Consider the following 17,753-nt stretch of genomic DNA (forward strand, 5'->3'; position numbering starts at 1 on the left):
TATGTGGGTTCTGGGGATCTGAACTTGCATGCATCTGAACAGCAGGCACCGTGCTGCTACAGCAAGCACTTTGCTGACTGAGCCGTCGCTCCCAGCCTTGCTCCTGCTCTCGAAAGGCAATTTAGCTGAAAGAGGGTTCAGACTGATGAATGCTTGCTTTAATTGCCTTGACTATGCTATAGCAACAATGTTCTCCAGCCTTTGCGTGGCTGATGGGTTTGTGGTCTCACTGGGTTGTGTCTCGGATGACTGAAGAAAGAGTTCTTTCTCCTGAGACGTTGAGCCACACCTTGGTCCTGTCCCTGGTCATGTGTGACCTTGGATTTAGTTGCTCACTGTTCTCAGTTTTGTAAGCCTAGCTTCAAGGGCATTTGCTGCTGCTGCTGCTGCTACTACTGCTGCTGCTGCTGCTGCTGCTGCTGCTGCTGCTGCTCTGCTGCTGCCTGGGCTGGTTGCCATGGTTACCCTCACCTGGGTTGGCTAGAACTGCAGTAAGGAAGGACCACAGGCTGGCTGGCTTACAAAATAGAAACGCGTTTTCTCAGTTCCAGAGGACACAATTCTAAGAGATGTTGGCAGAGCTGACGTCTTCTAAGCCCTCTGTCCTTGGCAGATCGATATCTTCTCCCGGCATTCCCCTGGTACCCATCTCTCTTCTTCCCTTTCTATGTGTGTGTGTGTTGTGTTGTTTGAGATAGAACCTAGGAGTTTGTGCATGCTAGGTAGGCTGGTTACCAGTGAGCTGTACTAACAGCTCTGGGAGGAAGATGCCATCTCCCTATTGTAACTGGAGGCAGACATTATGATGTCTTTCCCTGCATCTCACCATGTGACCTTGGCTACCCGGTGGGCACTCCCTTTCTCCCTGGTGGGCAACCCCACCTGACCCCCCTTAGCCTGTACCCAGCTCCTGGACACAAGACTAACTGACCTAACCCAGCTCCGGCTGGAGCTACATGACGTCTGAAGGTTGGGCCTGAAAGGTTCACAGCATCTCTGCTGCATGGGATTGGTCAAGCCAGCATCTTGCAAGAGCATCCCCCTAAAGGGAGAGAGTAGGAAGTGTGAACACTAATGACTGTGGTCAGGCAAAGCAGGACTGTCCAGGGACCACGCCCACACAACACTTTGTGGAAAAGTTGATTTAAACTCAGGGCTGGGGGAGATGGCAGGCTGGGAAAGTGCTAGCTTTGCACTTTTCACTACACTTCTGTAAAAAGCCTGACATGAGGAATCACTTGTAATCCCGGTGCTGGGGAGGCAGGTGACAGGCAGCTCCTGACCAGACAGCCTAGTCAGCAAGTCTCAGGTCCCAGGGAGACTAGGGATCAAAACAAGTATCCAGATGTTAACATCTGGCCTCCATGTGCACCTGCACACTTGTGGGTGCCTGAACACACACACACACACACACACACACACACACACACACACTTAGAACTGCTTCCAATCTTCAAAGTCAAGACAAGGGGCTGAAGAGATGGCTGAGCCCATAGAGCGTTGGCTTTTGAAGAGGACTAGAGTTTGGTTCTCAGCACCCAGGAGGGGCAGCTCCCCGGAACTCCAGCCCCAGGGGTTCAGCCACCTGCTTCTGGCCTCTGTGGGCACCAGCATATGCGCATACACACAAGGTTTTCTAAACCTGGGAAATCAGTGCAGCTTTGATGATTTCCTACTGGGGGGGGGGAGCGGTTAGACGAATATGCTTCCCTTTTCGGTTGCATATTTAATAGAGGTATCTGGGTGTAGACTCCTCTGGTTTGTCCCTCTGGGAGGAGACACTCCTATCACAACCCTAAGGACTGGACCCAGGGCAGCAAGCATGCCAGGCAGGTGTTCTACCAAAAGCCACAGTCCCAGGCTCTGTGCAATTCATAAATCTGAGAAATGTTTTTCACCAATTCTGGAATGTTCTCAGACAACATCACATCAAATGTGGTTTCTTTCTCCTTCCAGACCTTCTTCCAGACAGATCTTGGGCCTGACCCCTCTCTTTGTTTCACTTTTCCCACTTCCTATGTCGTCACTAGCTCTGCAAGTTGTGTCCCGGGTGATTTCCTTAGCTCTGCCTTCCAGGTCACTAGAAGTTTCTTCAGCTGTGTCTTTGTTTGTTTGTTTGTTTGTTTGTTTGTTTGTTTGTTTTCGAGACAGGGTTTCTCTGTGCAGCCCTGCCTGTCCTGGAACTCACTCTATAAACCAGGCTGACCTCGAACTCAGAAATCTGCCTCCCGAGTGCTGGGATTAAAGGTGTGCGCCACCACCGCCTGACTTCTTCAGCTGTGTCTTATCCACCGGTTCACCATTGACTGAGATTTTAACTCCAGTGACTATTTTTCTTTTTTGAAGATGTTTCTTCTTCCTAGTTCTTGGTGTCTTTTTTCCTCTTCTGGCTATTTTAAGTGATTTAAAGCAAAGCATGGTGGGTAGGGCTTATATGTAAATATTTGGGAAGTAGAAGCAGCAGGACCCAAGTTCAAGACTATCCTGTACAACATAGCAAAGTCCAGCCTCAGGAAATATGTATTTATTTTGTATGTATGTTTTTTTTTTTTTTGTGTGTGTGTGTGTGTGTGTGTGGTAGAGAGGGGGAAGGGAGGCAGGTGTGTCTGTGGGGGTCAGAGGACAACATTGGGGATCAACCTTGGCCCTCCATCTTGGAAGAGTTGTGTCTTTTTGTTGTTTGCTGCTGCCTACAGCAAGCTGGCTGTTCCAGTGTCCCAAGAGTGCTGGGATTAAGTCTCATTCTGCCTCACCAGGGATTTGAACTCGTATCCTCACGTTTGTGTAGCAAGTGCTGTATTCACTGAACCCTCTTGTCAGCCCTTGCTGACAATATTTCTTAAAAAGCATTTGCTTTTAGTAGCCTCCTGCTTTGTGCCCTGGCCTGAGCTCTTGGGACTGTGGTCACCTCCTGCATGGTAGCTGCATGGTTGTTCAGTCAGTCACTGAATTGGTTGTTCAGCTGGCAGAAGGGCCTTGCAGTCTGGGTTTCTCCTTTCTACCCTGTGTCAGGGTTTCCCTTGCTTTTCTCTCCTTTCACTGAAAATGGTTGGCTGTGGTTGTTGCTGTTAGATTCTGCCCAGATTCCTCAGCGGGACTGTCAGCATCAGCTCGGTGCCTGGGCTCCGATATACTCCAAAGGCATCGTGCAAACCAGGAAGGAAAAGAGAGGCTGTAAATCAAACAATATGCAGACAATGGTTCAATAACTGGCTGTGGGGGAGCAGACTTAGCCTCAGCAGCCCTTGCAAGGGGATGGATTGTAGGTAAAAACCTACATATAAAAGTAAAATTATAAAAGCACCGGGTGCTGATGAGACAAGAACAGGCTTTTTAATTATTCACGAAACTGCAACCAACCTGAAGTCTTGACTTCAAAATGCTAAACCTTGCACACGCTGGAGAACTAAGGAGCCTGTGAAGTAAGAGGCTGGCTAAGATAATATTTGCAAGCGCTGATCCAGGTTTGGTATCCCCAGTCTGCACGGTGCTTAGTATGAGACAGACTTAGTGTCCTCAGTCTTGAGGCTCAGTACCTCAGTCTGCAGCATGCTTGCCAATGTCCTGAAGTGGATTAATACCGCTTAGAAAAATGGGAGAAAGAAATCGTCTTGGTCAGGGTTTCTATGGCTTTGATGAAACACCATGACCAAAAAGCCAGTTGTGGTGGGAAGGGTTTCTTTGGCTTACACTTCTACATTGCTGTACATCTTTGAAGGAAATCAGAACAGAAACTAAAGGCAGGGTCTGGGAGGCAGGAGCTGATGCAGAAGCCATGGAAGGGGGCTGCTTACTGCTCCCTGTGGCTTGCTCAGCCCTCTTTTTTTTGTTTTTTGTTTTTTGTTTGTTTGTTTTTGTTTGTTTTTTTCGAGACAGGGTTTCCCTGTGTAGCCCTGGCTGTCCTGGAAACTCACTTTGTAGACCAGGCTGGCCTCAAACCCACTGAGATCGACTTGCCTCTTCCTCCCAAGTGCTGGGATTAAAGTATGCCACCATGCCCAGCACCAACTGTTACTATAAGAGATGCACAGGCAGAAGACAAACAGACAGACAGACAGACAGACAGAGGAAGAGGCAATGTGATCACTAAGGCTGAGATAAAAATGGCCACAAGTCAGGAACCACCAGCTGCTGAGAGATGCTTAAAATTTAAGGGAGGACCACAGCCCATGATTTTCAGAGGGTCCAGAGCCCTGACCACAGCTTGGCCTTGGGACTCTGCCCTCATGAGTGATGTGAAAGTGAACTCCCATTGTCCTAAGCGACCCTGCTGTGGGCACTCATGGGGTGGCACATGGTGGCAGAGGAATTTGGCAGCCCCGGCTTGGTCATGTGCATCCTTTCCTCCTAGGACTTTCTCAATGTGACTGACTGAGGATCTGTCAAGGATCTAATGGCGTGAGTGCTCGCTCACTTTCGTCTACTTGAAGGAAAAGCTGAACAGACAGTGTACGAAGAAACAAAAGACTATTCCGAAGCCACTACTCCACAATGATAGAGAAAAATAATAATGATGGCCAGGGCTGGTGTAGGGTGTGATGTCCTCTCGCCCCCAGGGATGGGCCCTTTGTCCCTTCCCTCAGGATCCTGGCCCTGGGGAGAGGTAGCCATGGGAACTCAGTGCAGGGAGAGAAACAGGAGAGATCTCAGTGCAGGCCACCCGTACAAGGTCCCAGAGCTGAGAGACAGACAGAGAGCCCAATCCCAGGACAGGTGCCGTGCCTTCTCCATCCTACAGGACAGTTCACTGTGCAGCCACCAGATACCACTATGATGGTGACAGGTCAGACACAGGGATATGGCCACACAGCTTTACGAGACAAACAGAAATTGTGTGCATTCTATTTTTGTAAAACTAAAAAAAGAATAAAGAGCTTTGGGCGTGCAGAGAAAGGGGCTGCAAGGATTTACCGTACGTATGTGTTAACAGGGAGGCCACTGCGGGATGCAGCTTGCTTTCATGTTTGCTGTCTACCTTCTCTTGGGTGGCTTGTGTAATCCAAACAAAAACGTGGAGAGACAAAAACAGCCAGTGCCTGGCCAGGCCACACCCACCCCTGGGCTGGAGGTGCAGAGGGGACCTGGCATCTGCAGGCCATCCCTTCCACTCTCTCCACAAGGGGCTCTTCTGTGCTCATTGGGTTCCCCACCCTCAAAGGAGTGCCTGAGGGAAAGGAAAGACCCCCCCTGACCCAGACCCAGAACCCCTCAGCTGAGGCTGGGGTTTGGGGTGGGGGCTGTTGCCAGCCCTGCCTGGGCTGACTAGAGAAGTGGAAGTTTGAGTGACAGTGGCACGGGGTGTATCTGGGTCAGCCTGTTGGTGCGATATGCCCTTCACGGTGGTCTTGCTAGAAGGGTGTCTATGGGGGCTGCAGTTGAGTGTGGTGATAGGCAGGTGTTAAGGCTTTGGAGGGCTGTGTGAAGGAGCATGGCTGCCAGATGCTGGCTATGGCCTTCCACCTTTGCCTGAAGTACAAGGCTGGCCCTGGCATCCTTTAAGAAGCAACTTAGCTTATGTCACAGAACTCAAAGGGAAAACTGAGGGATTGTGTGTGTGTGTGTCTGTGTGTGTGTGTGTGTGAGAGAGAGAGAGAGAGAGAGAGAGAGAGAGAGAGAGGACAATCCCCAACTGTGTCTCCCGCACTCCAGAATCCTCTACTGGCTTTAGGGTGCCTGACACACATAGAGTAGGCAGCCACATGGCCCAGGGCTATCCACGACCCTGAGGACATGGCTCTGCCATACTCCCAGTCTGGTGATCTTTGTGTTGAATGGCGATCTGAGCCTAGGCACCATCCACTTTAACTTTGATTTGGGTGTTAGGCTCTCTACAGTGCTGGGAGGCAGGAACTCTGAGGTCTGTGCCAGCTGCCCCCACGCCCTCCCGTGTTGCTTCCTTCTCACATCCCGTGCCCTGGAAAAGCTTCCTCAGGATGCCCTTTGAACTTTGTCACCCCAATTCTGCTGTTTCCTGCTTGATTTTCATTGGTAGATGAGCCCCAAGTGCGGGGGCAGGATATCTCCTTCCTGCATCTGTGAAGGAAAGAAGCCATGACCAGACCCGTATCTTTTCTACTGTGTCATTCCTGGAACCCCAGAGGTCTGGCTGACAGCGCTTCACCTCCAGACATGAAGTCCACCCCAATATTCACCCCAAAGGCTGGCCTTGGTGAGGCTTCTGAAGGCGAAGTTGTCTATGCTGAGTTTCTGGATGGGGCAGGCAGGTGCTGTATGTGTGGCCCGAGGCCACTGCTCTTCCCTCCCCAGTCCTGAGGCAGAAAACCTGGGCTGCAGCCTTGTAAAACAGGTCTACAAAGGGAAGCAGAAAGAACAGGGTAGCAAGATGGGAACCTCCCCAGCCCTGGGGCTCTCTTCTTTAGTTCTCACCAAGGCCACCTGTGTCCTAGCCTCTGTGGGGTCTTGAGAGAGGCTTGGTGGGAAGCCGAAGCTCTCTGCTCTGTGTCTAGGTTGCTGGGGCCTGGCCAGGCTTTGCAGCCGATTTTGCAAGGCCCCAGCTGAGGGCCTTACAGTGGGCCTCTGCCTGTTTGAAAAAGCTGAGGCAGCCAGGACCTTGTCCAAAGCCATCAGGACCACAGAGCATAGGGATTCTTATGGGCCCTCCCTTCTCCTCCTTCCCCTCCCTCCCTCTGCCCTCCCCCTTCCTAAGTCCTCCTCTTGTCTTCCTCCCACCCCTCCTTCTCCATGCCTGTCAGTTTCCCTCACTACAGGCTGCTCATTTCATTTCTTGTTCCCTGGGTTGCCCTGACGCCTCTCAAGCCTGTCTGTACAGCCGGACACTCGCACACCCTCTCCTCTCAGCTCCCCGCAGCTCCTGCTAGGCCAGAGGCAGGCAGCCAGCTCCCCCGCCCCCCCGCCAGCTTTCCTGTCCCCACCTACTCCTCTCCCCTTTCTAATCTTTTTTTATTTTTTATTAATTTTATTTATTCACTTTATAACTCAATATCAGCCCTTCCTCTCCACCCAGTTCCACCTCACAGTCCTGCCCCCCATTTGCCTTAGAAGGGGATGCCTCCTCTCTAGGTGTCAATCCCCTCCCCTCCTCCTCCCCCCCCCCCCCCCCCCCCCCCCGCCACACACACACCATTTTTAGATCTTGAAAACAACCTGGCTTGTGCTAAGCTGTATCTCCTCTGTGCACCTATTCTCCCTCCTTCCCCAGCCATAACCCAAGCCAAGAACTGACAAAGCCTGGTTGCTAGATGAACAGGAAACTCTATCTGTACATGTCCCAACCTTGGCTTAAGGAATTAAAACCCTATATGGCTAATCTACATGCCTATATAATGTGCTGTGCCTTTTCTGGGTCTTGCCTTGAGGTCTTTGCACAGGTTCTGGTCTCTAAGGATCTCTATTTCTCACTACGTGACTTTGGGTAAGTTGTCTAACTTCTCTGAGCTCCCATCTCCCTGACTGTAAAATGGGTCATAATAGAACGCTTGCGGGTCCAAGGTAGTGAGAGTACAAATCACATACTTGGCACTTAGGGCAGAGATGGGTCCCTCTCCTTACTCCTTCAGAAGCTGGGCCCCTCCTCTCCAGTCACCAGACCACATGGCTGTGACCTTCACCCAGGGCAATTCCCTGTCCCCGTAAGGACCGGCAGATGAAGACTGAAAGAGACAGGTCTGTAGACAGGTGAACAGGATCCGGATTCTGAGTCCTTTATAGCCATATACACTGCCAGGCCTGCGCCTTAGGGTTCGAAGGACGTGACAGATGGCTGCCATCCTTCTAAGCAGCAGAAAACTTTGGTGGAAGAACATGACAGCCAGCTGGTCCTTTGGATCCTGGGGCTTAGCAACTGTGTGAGGGAGGGTGGTAAGACCACTTTCAGAACAGGGACAGAGCAGCTCACAAGTGGCCCTGGCCTCAGCTCCAACAACAGGTACTTGAGGCCCTATGATGAAAGATGTCCAAGGGTGAGAGAAAGACTTGCTAGCTCTCTCCCATAAACAAGCCCTGGCCACACAGGGTTGGCGTGACCTCCTTAGCCCTGCCTCAGGGCCCCCAGATTCCCTCACTGAATGTGAGCACCAGCTCCCAGAAGTCCCCCCGGTAGTGCTTCATGGAGGGCTCCGGTGCCCAGGATACTCAGTCTCTGGAGCCTGCACCCTGGCTGAGGGAACTTTGGTAATACAGCTGTTTTGTGTTACCCATGATTCTCTTGGTGATCCCAATAAACTCACCAAGCTACACTTGGGTGGAGTCATTTCTTCTGTCTGTTGGACATTTATTTGCTCACATCCTCCCAAGGAAAGTTACACAGTATAACTGGTACCCCAGCCACAAAGACTGACAGAGGGCTGTGGAAGTGGGGAAACTAAAAAACTCAGTCACCCAGCCCACCATGGCCATTGGTGGGAAAGCTGTCCCCCCATCAGGAACACGTGATTGTCAGTGACTAAGTCCCCACTGATACCAAGGAAGACACTGGAGGAAGGGCCGAGTTATTTGGGAAACTGGGCTTGGGAAAGGCAGTGTTTGGTATTTACCAAAGAGTTCAGAAAGGCGTTGACTCCTCCTGACTGGTGTGGGTTAGGTGGGATGCCAAGACCTTGAGCCAGGAGGAGCATTGCCTAAGAGTCATTTTGGGTGAGTAAAAATCCCAGAGACAGAGGTGAGAGGTGAGTAACCTCCTCGAGGTTTTGTTTTTTGTTTTTCTTTTGATTGTTTGTTTGTTTGTTTGTTTGGGGTCAGGTGGTCCCTAGAGGACCCCAAACTATACAGGCTGTTGTCTCTGCTGTTGGCTGCCTGCCAGAATTAGGTGCAAAGTCCCTAGTGCTAAAGACGCTACGCACTTTGATTGCAGGACATGGAGAAACTGAGATAGGATAGAGGTGGAAGCAACCTTCCGACTGGCTGGCTTCTGTACTGCTAGGAGGTGTTATTCAGGCTGATGAGGGAGGACTGTTGCCAATGAACCTGCTCTGTTATGGACCTTGCTTGACAGACTACAGACATGCTGAGCAAGATGTGCCAGCTGGTGCAACAGTGGTGCCAGTTAAGATGAAACCAGTCACCCTCTGCTGAGATCTAAGGCTGCTCCACGGGAGGGAACTGATGTTTGGTACTTCTAGTTGGGGCAAAGACCTATAGCCTATTAAATAGATGTGGCGGGCCTCCAAACATGTGTCTTCTAGGCATTTGTGCTTACCCCCTTGGGATACTGATTCTGTTAGTGTCAGGCATGGGGGGAACTTCTCTTTTACTAGAGGCAAAGTAGAGTACGACCAGTAACGACCAGTAACGGGTCTGAAAGTGAGTGACTGTTGCTGCAGCATCCTGACACAAAGGGAAGAACACAGAACATCTCTCTCACCCCACTAGGTGCTCAGGGACAACCTTCTCTACAGAGGGAGGTGGAAGGAGGGCCATAGCCAGAGGAAGGGGTGGCTGTGGTGCTGCCTAGCTGTTTCTTTCAAATTGAAACATTTTCTCCTGGAGGGAGGGGGAGGAGGAGGAGTACACAAGTCTCTAGACGCTAAAAAAAAAAACAAAAACAAAAGGTAACAAAATAAACCTAAAGGCCCAGGAAGCTCCTTTTGGAGAGGCTGCGAAAAGCACCGACTGGTCTTGCAGAGACCTGTGCTCGGTTTTCAGCAGCCACATTGGGCAGCTCACAGCCCCTTTTAACTCCGGCTTCTGGGGGTCTGGTGCTTTCTACTGGGCTCCACAAACATTGCACGTGTGTGTGTGTGTGTGCATACATAAAAGCTTTTTAATTAAAAAAAAAATGGAAAGTAAGTAGTAAAAAAAAAACAGAAAGAAGCTGAGAAAGTTGCCAGCTCCATAAGGCCCCTCTCAAAGGCCATCCAGAGTAAACAAGTTTCTGAGGAAGAAAGCGCTTGTGAGTGGAGCTGCCTGCATGTCGTGGCTGAAGATGGAGCCTTTGTGAGTCCCTTACAATCCCTTGACTTCAATCCCTTGTTCCTGTTGCAGTCACCCTAGAGGCAACCATGGGTCGATAAATAACCCCTCCCCTATTGTACGAGGCTGGTTCCTGTTGCTGTGATAAAACTTTGGGAAGGAAAGGAGAGGGTTTGTGTTACAACTCACAGTCCATCCGTGAGGGCAACAAGGCAGGGGCTGAAGCAGAGAACACGGAGGTGCTGCTTAGGGCAACAAGGCAGGGGCTGAAGCAGAGAACACGGAGGTGCTGCTTACAGCTCTGCCCTCCATCCCCCATCCTGGCTTGCTCATCTTGCTTTCTTATGCAGCACAAGCCTATTCACCCAGCAGTGGGGGAGGGAGGGCACTGCCCACAATTCCCAGCACCGGTTCATGGCCATCTGTCATTCCAGTTCCAGGGGACCCAACTCCTTCTTCTAGCCTCTGAGAACACCAGCATGCATGTAGACAAAGCAACTAGGCACGTAAAGTAATTTTTTAAAAAAAGAAAGAAAGAAAGGAATGTTCGACAGACTTGCCTACAGGCCAGTCCGATGGAGCCCTGTTCTCTGCTGAGCTCTCCCCAGATGACCCCAGCTTAGGTTATGGTGACAGGAAGATGAACAGCACATTTATGTCCTACAGATAGCCCCAACAAGCCTCTAGTTCTGTGAGCTAACCACCTCGGTGGGGTGGTTTCTTTGGCCGTTATCAGTACTCTCTATCTTGTGCCTCCCCAGAAAAGTTGCATAACACAAACAATCTCTTCCTCTTGCTTTCCCTCCTCCTGAGACAGGGTCTCTCTTATATAGATAGCCTTGGCTGTCCTAGAACATGCTATGTAGACCAGGTTGGCCTCAAACTCACAGAGCTCTGCCTACCTCTGCCTCTTGAGAGCTGGGACCAAAGCTGTGCGCAATCATGCCTGACACATATATTTCTTTGTATACTATCCAGTATGTAGGTGGGTGGGTGCACACGCCACTGTGCGTGCACATACAGATGTCAGAGGGTCACCCTCTGGCGTCTGTTCTTCCATTGTAAGGTTCAAGGGATTAAAGTCAGGACATCAGGCTTGCACAGGAAGCATTTTCATCCCGCTGAACCATCTTGCAAGCCCCTCAAAACACTTTTAAGTGTCAAAAAAAACCCACCTTTTACTCAAAACTTCTCCTCTATTACAGCCATGTCATGCATACGGCCAACGCCTCTGCTCCAGATTCTGTAGCCCAAGGTGAAACAAAGTAGACAAAAACCGGTACTCCGGACAATGGAAGCTCCCTCATCTTGTGCCACACAAAATAGCCACTCCCCACCGTCTGGTGCTGTCTGGAATCTGTGTGAAGTCTCACAAGAGATAGCAAAGCTAATCTAGGAAGAAAGTACAGGCACCTGTCACAGAACAACTCAGGGGTAGGAATGTGCTTCCGGCACAGTTTGGTCAAGAAGCGCACAGCTGTGGAGCGCTGCCTGGGCTTCTCGGCCATTCCTTCCTCTCTCCCCTCCTCACAGTGTTGGCTGGGTGTGCCCACTTGGAGCTGCGATGGCTGCTGAGTCCCAGCACTCCACTTCTTCACCACCCTGGAGGCTGAAGCAGCTTTGGAGCTCTGAGGTAGACAAGCACATCTTCTCAGAGGTGCTTGGACATCCTATGCAAGAAGCTCTGAGGAGTCTTCCAGCCCGAGGCTACTGTCTCCCTTTCCTCCAAGATTGAAACATTTCATCTTGCAGAGAAGGGGCTTAAGCGGGTGGTCAACTCAGAATGGCTTCAGGAAGTCCATGACCCTAACCAGGTTCTTGTAGCTCCTTCTTGCCAAGATGTACCAAGTCAAGCTGCTGAGAGCCCCTCTCAGATAGGACAAGCCGCAAAGAAGACCAGACCAGCTGCCTGGAAGGAGCAGACACCAGTTGACCGGCCTGGAAGAGGTTTAGTCCAACTGAGTCACCTGGAAAGGACACTCGTCACCCTGTTGAGCTGCCTGTAGGCCATGCAGTTCTTCCAGATTCCCAGCTCTGTGAGCTGTCACCCAGGCTGGGGTGGGCTTCGGTGAGGCAGCTGTCTTTGAGTCACTTCTGTTCCTGTAAGTAACCCCTCGGCCATATTCCTATAGATAACCCCAGCTAAACTCATTGGTGCACCAAGTTGGACTTGGGGGTGTCCACCCGTTGGTCAGTGTCATGGGCTTCCTCTCTGGGGTGAGTGGAAATGTAAATTGTGTCTCCCCGGGAAAAGCTTTGCCACACAACAGAGGCAGAAGCAGAGTCAAGTAGAAAGATGGCCAGGAGGGAAGATTAGACCTCACAGTACCCCTGTGACCCTGACGACTAAGGCCACAGAGAATGAGATGAGGTCACAGCAGTGACCTGAGGGAGTTTAGGAGGCACTGGATGCACAGGGCACAGGATCTGTGCTCACAGATGCTGAACGGTCACAGCCTCTGAGTCCTAAGAGCTCTATGTACCCAATCACCATCCAGCCCTGGGACCAGAGTGTCTCCATTCCAAGCCAAGGCCAGGTGGCCCTGCTGGGAGCTGGGTGGTATGTCTCCCTACACAGCCCCCAAGTGTCTAAGAAAGGGAGGTGTTCCAGACAAGGCAAGCCCTTGTCTTTCCATCTCATCCGGGCTATGTGTCTGGCCACCCAGCCATCCCTCTTCCTCTGGCAGGAAAGCCATTAAGCTGCAGACCCCCCAAGCACCGGCTGCAGCCTCAGCACTAAATGCATTTGCACCCATTAGTGAGAAGCCCAGGCTGGCTAGCCGGGCTAATGCACAGCCCGCCCTCACCCCACTCCCTGGAGATGGCTGGCCAAAGCCCCACCCATGTGCTCTAAGAAGGGAACCTGGGGCCTCCAGGACCCACGTGGACAGGCTGGGCTGCAAGTCAGTCAGATTGCCTCTCCTCTTAAGGGCTGCATTCCACGTGGGAGATGACACCTATTTGTCACAAGCATGAAGGCATCAGAGGGGACAGCTGTGACTGCCTGGGTGGCTGGTAGAAACTCCAGAAGCCCAGAGCCTTGTGTTATCATAGAGGAAAGAAGGCAACACACACACACACACACACATGCACGCACACTAGTGCCAGAGACTGACACTAGTGTGCTTCAAGTCACTCTGCAGATGTGTCTCTCTTGTCTGGACTGGCTGGACTGGCTGGCCAGTGAACCCCAGAGAGCTTTCTACGTGGGGGTCAGGGACACTGAACTGTCTCCCAAACTCTGTTATCTTTTGAAATGATGTTTTTTTAAAAAGCCAGTCACCTCCACCTGAGCCTTGGGTTTTATGTAAAAAAATGACTCTCGGTGATGCAGAGGTACAGACGACTCAGGCAAGCAGACAACAGCCTGTCCTCTGCTGTCAGCTCTCCCTGATGGAGGAGCCTGGTGACTCGCACATGTGAAACTCCAGCCAGAATCTTCTGCAGCTGCCCCTCAGCTACCCAGAGTCTTTGGAGAGGGGGGCGTGAGAGCCACAGTGTCCCGCCCTTGCCTCATAACCCCTAAAAGAGATCAGTAAGTTCTTAGAGGGAGGGTTTTCCTTTTTGCCTCTGGTGAGGGTATCAGCTCAGAATGGGTAAGAATGCCAGGGCTTAAGATGGACGTGGTGAGCCAGGCAGACGTGGTGGCACACGCCTTTAATCCTAGCACTTGGCAGAGGCAGAGGCAGAGAGGCAGAGGCAGAGAAGCAGAGGAAGAAAGGCAGAGGCAGAGGCAGAGGCAGAGGCAGAGGCAGAGGCAGAGGCAGAGGCAGAGGGATCTCTGAGTTTGAGGTCAGCCTGGTCTATATAGTAAGTTCCTAGATAGCCATGGCTACATAGCAAGACTCTGCCTCAAAAGGAGAATGAGAAGGAATAAAAGAAAGATTGTTGTAGGTGGAGAGACTCCTCAGTGTACAAATGCTTACTGCCTAAGCAAGAGGCCAGACTTCACCCCCAGCAGCCATGGAAAAGGCCCTTAGGAATAACTGGAGACAACTCCCAGCACTCGGGAGGGAGAGGCAGGCAGATCTCTGTGAGTTCCAGGTCAGATTGGTCTACATAGTCAGTTCCAGGACAGCCAGGACTACACAGAGAAAGCCTTGATAAAGAAACAAAGAACAAACAAGCAAACAAAAAACCCCACAGAAATAAAGATAATGTGTTCAGGGTCACATAAAGGAGGAGGAGCAGGATCTGTGCTCAAGATGGCCACCAGGGATAGAGAGGGGCGGGCGCAGTCAGGCCACATGGACTGCCGTGTTGCTCTCTTACTGACTATGCGTCCTCTGCTGAAGTGGGGATGGGGAATGAATCCCTTTCTCTCGTGATTCTAAGGCCTCTGTGACACTTAGAGATCCAAGAAGCCTTCCCAGAAGTGAGACCTCACCAGGCAAATGGTGTGCTCTGGTGGTGCTCCCCAAAGTGCTCCCTACTGCAGCTGCGTTAGTTACACCAGGAGGGCACCAGCCTGGTGGAGGGCTCTGCCTGCCATGGGTGTGGAGACCCCTATTTCCTGTGACTTCTGCAGCCCAGCCAGCCCATTTCTTATCCCTCTGCCTCTCCACCACACTGCCCAGGCCGAGGCTCTCGCTTTAGAGCCTCTCCCACCCTCACATGGTTCAACATGGAGCCCATTCAGCTTCTGACTGCAGCCATGCCATCCCTCACAGCCTCTCTGTCTGCCCTCTCAGCTTATGTAACTGATCAGGAAATGATCAGGAAAGTTGGAGTACGAGCCTTCTAGAATCTTCCATATGCTCTCCGAACTAGACCTATGTCTACCACACACACAGCTCTGAGGACTGAGAGGTATATCTTTTGGAGTCAGAGTCTACATAGATCGGCCTGACCTAAAACTAGTGGCAACCCTCCGGCCTCAGCCTGCCCAGTGCTGGCATCATGGGTATGACACTTTGCCAGGCTCCCACCTCCGCATTCACAGTGCTCACACCCTCCCAAGCGTTTAACTACCTCCACTTTTGCCGCTGTCCCCACCCATGAGGACTCAGATTCTCATTTTGTTTGCTTCATCTTGAGATGACCCGGCTGCCAGTCTTGCCAGTCAGAGGGGAAAAAGATTTCTTCTATGGAGTCCACCCCAGAGCTCAGACCTCCCTCCAAGTCCTGGACCACTGGCTACAGGGGGGGCGGGGCTCTCACTCAACTCACCCCATTATCATGAGGCCAGTCTGCCCCTCCCCCAGAAAACATGGCCTCTCCTGACAGCTGACACAGTCTCCTATCCCCACCCCCACATCTCCATGCCCTCTCACTGCTTGCAAACCCATGTGTCTGACCCCCACATCCCCTGCCCTGGATTCCGGCTGACACCCACAGAGGAATCCGCAGCTTTCTCTGTGTGGTTAAAATGGAACCCACCTGAGGAGAGTGAGGCCTAGGAATCTGCATTCTTTTTTTTTTTTTTTTTTTGGTTTTTCGAGACAGGGTTTCTCTGTGTAGCCCTGGCTGTCCTGGAACTCACTTTGTAGACCAGGCTGGCCTCGAACTCAGAAATCCGCCTGCCTCTGCCTCCCGAGGAATCTGCATTCTTATACACTCTCTTCAGAGCAAGAGACTAGGCTCCAGAGGCCACAAATGCTGGGTGGTCTGCTGAGACCTCAGCTCTGCCTCCAGAGCTCCTGGAGGTTCCAGTCTCTTTCCTGTTGTAGCTACTGGCTGTAGGTTAGACCTTCAGGAAAGACTTGTCATCTCTCTCACTCAGGGTCTGTTCCCCTCTGCCTGCAACAAGGCTTTTCCTGTTTGATCTCTGGGAAGCAACTCCTGTTCACCTCAAAACCCAACCTGCGCTGGGCGTGGTGGCGCACGCCTTTAATCCCAGCACTCGGGAGGCAGAGGCAGGAGGATTTCTGAGTTCGAGGCCAGCCTGGTCTACAGAGTGAGCTCCAGGACAGCCAGGGATATACAGAGAAACCCTGTCTCGAAAAAAAACCCAGAAAAACAAAACAAAACAAAACAAAACAAAAAAACAACCTGGGTGCAGTAGTGGCGCTCTGGAGGCAGAGGCAGGTGGATCTCTTGTGAGTTTGAGGCCAACCTGATTTACATAGCCAGCTCCAGGCCAGCCAAGGTGAGTTTGTCAAAAACAAGCAAGCAAACAAACAAAAACCCAAAAGAGCAACAAAACCAAACCAAAACAAACAAAAAAGCAACAAAAAATAACACAACAAAACCCAAAACAAATAAATAAAACAAAGCAAGACATCTCACTCCCAAGCTCGCTAGCTCACGCCTGCCTAGCTGGAATGGTTTCTTCTGATCTTTTCGAGGCAATTCAGCATCAGAGGCAGACTTGGCTCTGGCCCAAGCCCTCCTCCTAACAAGGCCTAGGATCTTCCCACTGTGGGTACAGTGAGCACTGACCTTGCCTTCTTTGTGGGGCTGCCTTGGGGTTGAAACCAGACAGCCCAAGTGAAGGGCTCTGTGGCAGCCTGCTGGACTGACCACTCTACCTCAGAACCCTGGGATTCAGGATGGGGTTTCTCCCAGGAGTACCAGTTTGGGGGTGGGCTCAGCCACTGCTGTCCCTTGCTCCTGGAAACTGTCCCTGTGTGTAATCAACACTGACTGTGCCAGAGGGAAAGGGCTGCCACCTGGTGTGAGAGGGGACATTAAGGTCCACTGTGGGAGTACGCTGGTGGGCCCTGCTGCTCTTCCCCCAGGGAGAGCTCAGTTCTGAAGAGAGCAGGGTGCCGCAAGGCAGGAGGCAGGGCCCCAGCTGCACACACAGCCCAGGCAGGATCTCTTGATGTCTGAGCTGCTCAGGAGAGGCGGAGACAGCGGTGCCTGGGAGATGGTCTCCATGGCAACCACTGCCACTCACTCCCCATCTCCTATGTAAATTAGTTACAATTTTATTAGTGTACAGAATTTCAGCAGGCCGTATTCTGCCTTGGAAAGGAAAAGGGCTGGGGGAACAGAGACAAGTGTCGAGAGCTTTCTAGTCCCCAGAGAACTGCAACTCTGTGATGTGTCCGTACAGAGTGATGGTCACATGTCCTCATCTGTCTTCCAGCCAGCTCCCAGGGTTGGGGTCAGCCCATCCCTGGAGAGGAAGCAGAGTCCATTTCCCCATCACTGGCTTCTTGCAGCAGCCTGGGAGCCCCCATGCCGCACAGCTGAGGTCGTTAGCTGACCCACTAGTGCTGGGGTCAGCATGGGCAGAAGCGCTTGCTTTCTCCTTTCTCTGCAGATCAGGGGTCAAGGTTCACAGGGCACAGGCGCACAGCAGCGGACAGGTGGGGGCTCACAGACTTTGGGCTTCTAGGAACAGCGCAGGTCCCCGGCTACAAGACTCCTGCACGGGGCCACTGCCCGTGGCGGCACATCCGACCTGGCAGCTGCAGGCAGATGTATGTGGCGGTGACACCAACGCTTTCAGTCATACCTACAACACACGTGACACATTTTCCCCCAAAGAGAGAAGAAAGGCACAGACTTGTCTTTTTCCTGAGGCTGTTGTTAAAATTAGTCGCACCTCCTATGGCTCTCGCAACTCTGTGGCCCTGATTCTTCCTTGCAGAGTTTGCTCTGGGGAACCCGGGGCCCCAGCAAGATGCCTGTCAACAGCCATACCAATGCCCAGGAAGGGGCAGTATGGCATGGCACCTCAGGCGTGGATCTAGGTCAGGATAAGCCTTACAGCTGTGGTCCCTAAGCCAAAACAGAGAAGAGGCCGCCTGGCTGAGGGAACTGCTCAATAAAGCTTAGATGTTAGCACAGACTCCTGGAGGAGGGGGCGGGAGGATAGAGTAGGGAATGGATGAGAGGGGGAAGGGAGACTGTTGGCTGGTGGATGGAAAGAGAGAAGGATAAATGAAGGAGAGAGGAGAGGATGGTGGGGAAGA

The 17,753-nt window shown here is 51.8% G+C and overlaps 1 long non-coding RNA gene across 1 annotated transcript in view; it reads left to right on the forward strand.

Annotated features, from left to right (window-relative positions):
* Window positions 1-553: 553 nt before the first annotated feature.
* LOC110307970 overlaps window positions 554-17,753 on the forward strand; it is a 56,882-nt gene continuing 39,682 nt past the window's right edge. Inside the window, exons 1-2 of the long non-coding RNA XR_002379491.1 lie at window positions 554-641; window positions 11,094-11,990. This is a non-coding gene — a long non-coding RNA (uncharacterized LOC110307970). The remainder of the gene's footprint in view (window positions 642-11,093; window positions 11,991-17,753) is intronic.

Source organism: Mus caroli, chromosome 2 (assembly GCF_900094665.2).
Source record: "Mus caroli chromosome 2, CAROLI_EIJ_v1.1, whole genome shotgun sequence".
Taxonomy (NCBI): Eukaryota; Metazoa; Chordata; class Mammalia; order Rodentia; family Muridae; genus Mus; species Mus caroli.